This window comes from Ambystoma mexicanum, chromosome 11 (assembly GCF_040938575.1).
Source record: "Ambystoma mexicanum isolate Mex_15411 chromosome 11, UKY_AmexF1_1, whole genome shotgun sequence".
NCBI classification, from domain to species: Eukaryota; Metazoa; Chordata; class Amphibia; order Caudata; family Ambystomatidae; genus Ambystoma; species Ambystoma mexicanum.
The window spans coordinates 1,202,049,818-1,202,056,019 of NC_090934.1; the positions used below are offsets into that span (position 1 = coordinate 1,202,049,818).

General features: G+C 39.3%; 1 long non-coding RNA gene across 2 annotated transcripts; it reads right to left on the minus strand.

The window, feature by feature from the left end:
• Window positions 1-200: 200 nt before the first annotated feature.
• LOC138504231 (uncharacterized) lies at window positions 201-5,370 on the minus strand. Of its 2 annotated transcripts, XR_011279809.1 has the most exons (4): window positions 2,791-5,370; window positions 1,109-2,546; window positions 780-906; window positions 201-535 (listed from the first exon to the last, which is right to left on the minus strand). It is a non-coding gene; the product is annotated as an uncharacterized lncRNA (long non-coding RNA). The 2 variants fall into 2 exon arrangements; XR_011279808.1 differs by having other exon boundaries at window positions 780-2,546.
• Between the last annotated feature and the right edge of the window lie 832 nt (window positions 5,371-6,202).

The following is a 6,202-nucleotide window of genomic DNA, read 5'->3' on the forward strand; positions in this document are numbered from 1 at the left end:
CGGGAATCAGGAGACAGAAATTGGTGCGTAAAGCACAGAGAATTGAAAAACCCCTCACTACTAAAACCCAAGGGGAAGTAGAGATTGACCGATTGTCATCACATACAACTTAACAACACCATAAATATATCACACAAATACACATTGCAATGACACTCATTAGGACTAGAGGAAAAATAGAGCAATCTAAGTGGGAAAAATATGTATAAATCTTATTTTATTGATAAATATTAAAAACAATATATATTCATACAATAGTGCATCACGAAAAACACAAAAGACGACTGTCAATACAATAGGACATACAATGGGGAAAGTAGAGATTTTATCAGTCCTTCTTTCGCATTTAAGAAATTTGACTATAGCGGTTGTGGTTAAACGCTATTCGAGAAAGAGAGTGTCAACATGTTTCGGCCAGAAGTCAAATTAGATACGTTCTCAGGTATCCATTTAGGAGTAAGTAAAATGGCCATCTTCAGGACAACAAATTTCTTTATGATGATGCTGATGTGTAGTTTAGATGAGACATCGTGATCTAAAAGAATGTATGCATAATTAATTCATTGGGCAAAATGCATGATTTTTAGAGATTGCAGTTGTCTTCTATTGGTAATGTTCACATAGTTTGCAATGTATAACAATTTTTTTTAAAAAGACAGTACATCTAATCTATAGCCTACACAAAGTAAAACAGGTGTTGTACACTTCAAAAATAAGACGACATAAAACATATAGATAACTCATAGTTGAGTGACAAACAAATCAGAGCAATCTCTTACTTAATTCCACAGGGTGAAGTGTGCTGGAGTAGATGCAAACGTTCATCCATCTCAGAGTTATTTAACGTACGTTTGGCGGCACACTGGCGGCACAAATCGTAGGGACTATGGCAAAGTGCACCACATCCTGTTTTTTAGAAAAACATATAAGGTTATATTCACATGTTTTATTAAATGGCAAACATTTGTGATCATTTAATGTAGGCAACAGTCTGCACATATACAGAATTGTTTCACATGATTTAGGTGTTAAGGGGGTTTCCATAAAATGAATTGGAAAGTGACGGATTAGCTACTAATGTTCCAAAATAAGCTGGAGAGGGACTTACAGATAGTTTAATCACCAGCGTTCTTTCCACGGTACTTTAACACCGCATCATTCGATTGTACAAAGAAGCTGCATATAAGGGTCAGAAAGGAATGCAACTCGAGTCGAAGGTATATATCCTTCTGTGGATGGAAACAGATAGGGGAAGACCCAATAGGTTACTTGTGTAATACACGAGAAAGACTTTAAAAGGAGAAAGATGCATAATGAATGTATACTAGGTGGTTTACCTCGAGAAACTCTCATGAATGGCTCAAAGAAGAGAACTTATATTAATCGTATTGGGAGACCGGGCGTGTAGGTGTCCAACAAGCGGGTTTCATGTTGGTAATTATGTTCCAATATGCGGCGTCCGTCGAGGTCTAACAGATATGCAAAAAGAAAATAACAGATAATAGATCTGTGCGATATTTGAAAAAGTGCATGCCTGGTAGGTTAAATTCAGCAGCACAAATCTCGCAAATGCAGCTTGTAAGGCAAGCCCCAGAACAAAAGTAATATAGAGAGAAATACATTGCTGTGCTATAAGTCTGCTAATTGGCAACATGGGGCAGTTGCTGGGGGCATCCTTGAAGGTCATGGCCCCTTTCAACTGCAAAAGCTGAAAGGCCCTGATGCTGACCCTGCCCTTGACACATAAGCTTCTTGTTCCTCACTTCCCGGATTTGTTCTTCAATGTAAATCTTTGTTCAGGCATACATACATCAAATCAATGGGCCATTTAAAGCTCCCACCTTCTGAATGCCGGGGATGGTGCTCTGCTTACGCTGGGCTGGCTGGGCCTGAAGCAGGCAGGCCTGGAACTCAGTAGGATTGGACACTGAAATCTGTAGGCGGCAGGACTGCGTAAAAAGCAGTAGCCTACCACCCATATCGGTAGGGTTGACATGTATGAGTTGTATCCCGGGAATCAGGAGACAGAAATTGGTGCGTAAAGCACAGAGAATTGAAAAACCCCTCACTACTAAAACCCAAGGGGAAGTAGAGATTGACCGATTGTCATCACATACAACTTAACAACACCATAAATATATCACACAAATACACATTGCAATGACACTCATTAGGACTAGAGGAAAAATAGAGCAATCTAAGTGGGAAAAATATGTATAAATCTTATTTTATTGATAAATATTAAAAACAATATATATTCATACAATAGTGCATCACGAAAAACACAAAAGACGACTGTCAATACAATAGGACATACAATGGGGAAAGTAGAGATTTTATCAGTCCTTCTTTCGCATTTAAGAAATTTGACTATAGCGGTTGTGGTTAAACGCTATTCGAGAAAGAGAGTGTCAACATGTTTTGGCCAGAAGTCAAATTAGATACGTTCTCAGGTATCCATTTAGGAGTAAGTAAAATGGCCATCTTCAGGACAACAAATTTCTTTATGATGATGCTGATGTGTAGTTTAGATGAGACATCGTGATCTAAAAGAATGTATGCATAATTAATTCATTGGGCAAAATGCATGATTTTTAGAGATTGCAGTTGTCTTCTATTGGTAATGTTCACATAGTTTGCAATGTATAACATTTTTTTTTAAAAAGACAGTACATCTAATCTATAGCCTACACAAAGTAAAACAGGTGTTGTACACTTCAAAAATAAGACGACATAAAACATATAGATAACTCATAGTTGAGTGACAAACAAATCAGAGCAATCTCTTACTTAATTCCACAGGGTGAAGTGTGCTGGAGTAGATGCAAACGTTCATCCATCTCAGAGTTATTTAACGTACGTTTGGCGGCACACTGGCGGCACAAATCGTAGGGACTATGGCAAAGTGCACCACATCCTGTTTTTTAGAAAAACATATAAGGTTATATTCACATGTTTTATTAAATGGCAAACATTTGTGATCATTTAATGTAGGCAACAGTCTGCACATATACAGAATTGTTTCACATGATTTAGGTGTTAAGGGGGTTTCCATAAAATGAATTGGAAAGTGACGGATTAGCTACTAATGTTCCAAAATAAGCTGGAGAGGGACTTACAGATAGTTTAATCACCAGCGTTCTTTCCACTGTACTTTAACACCGCATCATTCGATTGTACAAAGAAGCTGCATATAAGGGTCAGAAAGGAATGCAACTCGAGTCGAAGGTATATATCCTTCTGTGGATGGAAACAGATAGGGGAAGACCCAATAGGTTACTTGTGTAATACACGAGAAAGACTTTAAAAGGAGAAAGATGCATAATGAATGTATACTAGGTGGTTTACCTCGAGAAACTCTCATGAATGGCTCAAAGAAGAGAACTTATATTAATCGTATTGGGAGACCGGGCGTGTAGGTGTCCAACAAGCGGGTTTCATGTTGGTAATTATGTTCCAATATGCGGCGTCCGTCGAGGTCTAACAGATATGCAAAAAGAAAATAACAGATAATAGATCTGTGCGATATTTGAAAAAGTGCATGCCTGGTAGGTTAAATTCAGCAGCACAAATCGCCTCCATGTTAGTTAGAGGGACAGACGTGGGAAGAGCGTCTAGTGAAAGGAATATTTGGTAAGGAGAAAACACATGTATACCTGGGTCGCAGAGGAACTGGGATCAGTCGTTCGCTTCGGGTACTGGCTAATCTCCGACAGGAGACAGCGCGGGCAGATCGGTTTTTAAAGCCGAGAACGAGCGTGAAATGACGTGAGTGTTGTATCGAGATCAGCGCGCTGCGTGCATGTGACCAGAGTCACATGATTTTCGATAACTACAAGTATGATTTAAGGGTATACTGCCCAAGTACAAAACACAGTACTAGTAACCCGTGGCAACGAATATTGCATAGCACATACAGTGGCTAGATCTATTGGTAAAGCAATACAGTACAGTAAAAGTCATTCCAAAAAAGTCATTTTTAGAAGAGACATCTAAGAATCTCGAAGCGTTTATGCGAACGAGTAATGCGTTGTTTTTGTAGCAGGAAACAGATTCAGGATCACTTGAAGAGGTCAAAAGAATTTTGGATGGTATATTATGGGGTGGCATGCCAATACATATATAACCATCCGGCCGAAGGTGAGGGTACATCAAAAGGTCAAAATAGTTGAAAGACGCAATGATCTAGGATAGGAGGTTGTTCCATTCGATGGATGAATTTAAACCTTGATTGACCGTATTGAGGTTATAAATCCATCTTTGTTCTGCCAGAGTTAGTGTTAATTCTCTATTGCCGGGAATCAGTACATGGTTGTAAGTCATTTTTCATTTTGAAAGTCATTGCATCTATGGCTTCATCTTTCGTTCTGAACTCTGAGGATGTTCTCAGTTTTTTAAATTAAAATATAAAAAATCAGTTATGCATTTTCAAAATGTTCTTGTGAAACTGCTTGTAAAAGGTGCTGGGGTGTACACAGGTATGCAATTCTGAGATGATAAGAACTGTGATAGCACAGCCCATTTCTAATGCACCATTACTTTTAAAATATTCACATGTTTATAAAATGTTCACCCGGGTTAGCCCCTCATTTTCATGATCTTTTACAAAAATTGATCTGTTTAATTAGATCTCTGTTAGATCTGGTTTGATCAACTATTTTTGATGTTAGATCTGCTACAGGAGTTGTAAGCAATTCTTTACAGGGGGGCTAACCTGTAGCTATCCCCCTTCAATCAAAGAATTGATAAAAATGCATGCCATTTGTTAGATATTTGTTAGATCTGGTCTGATCAACCATTTTCGAACATTAGATCTGCTACAGAACTGGAGTTATAAGCAATTATTTTGAAGGGGGTCTAACCTGCAGTTAGCTAGTTACCCTCCTCAATCAAAAATAGTACACAAATGTATCTAATTTGTTAGATATTCTTTAGATCCAGTATGATCAACCATTTTCAGCGCTAGATTCACTACAGAACAGGAATTATAAGCTATTATTTAGAGGGGGGCTAACCTGTAGTAAGCTACTTAGCCCCCCATCAAACAAAACATTTATAAAAATGCATGTTATTTGTTAGATATTCATTAGATCATGTATGATCAGGCATTTCTTTTTGTTATATCACAGGTGCTGAAATATTTGACTGCCCCCCTCAACAACATTTGGGGGAAAAAATCATTAATTTCAATACAGATTCGTTAGATCCCGTAAGATTAACCAATTTTAACATTAAATCTGCTACAGAACAGGAGTAATAAGCAATTATTTAGAGGGTGGACTATCTGGTAGCCAGCCCCCTTCAATCAGAAAATGGACAAACATGTATGTAATTTGTTACATATTCGTTATATATGTATGATCAACCATTTTCAATGTTAAATCCACTACAGAACTAGAGCTATAAGCAATTATTTAGAGGTGGGGGACTAACCCTTAGTCACCTAGTCATCCCTCCTCTATGAAAAAAAAGAATACACGACTTGGTATTCACCAATGGTACAGTCATCGGATATGTTGCCCTATCTTTGGCAGATCACATTGACCTTTGCATCCTGCTCCACAATACAGTTTTCCCCAAAATGTCCAGTTGTGCGTGAGAAGGTACGTAAACAGAGGATTTGCACTTTTTGCAATGTGCATCATGTTTTCTTTTTTTTGGGTGCCTTGCGGAGCCTTGTACGCACCACGTACATAACTTATTTTGTGTGTGCCTTGCTGAGCCCTCTGTGCATCGCATACCCCATTTCCTTTTGTGGGGTTCCTTGTGGGGAATCATTGGAGGGCAAGTCTGGTAGCAGCAGCCATGGTGATTCCGGGTCCACATGTGTATGTTATAGCGCTGCACTTGTAAATGCTCATAGTTGGATCTTGTGATCGGGCTGGTGATCTTGCATGTGGCATGCTTATGCATGTTCCAGCCCTGGCCACCGTCACAATGTGAAGGCCCCTCATGCTGTCACAGAGGACAGCAGGCAGACTTAAAGAGCTATGCATGGGAGCACGTTTGCTATGTTCCACAATGGTTTTGTTGGACTCCCAAGTGGGGATGCTGAAAAGGGCATGGGTCCATCTCACCACGTGGGCAGGACAGGTGGCGCTGCATCCCTCCAACCTGTACTGCACCAGCCAGTTCAGGCCGACATCTGGATGGATGTAATTTGTCTGTGACTCTTGTTGGTGGACCACTCACCTCACGCATC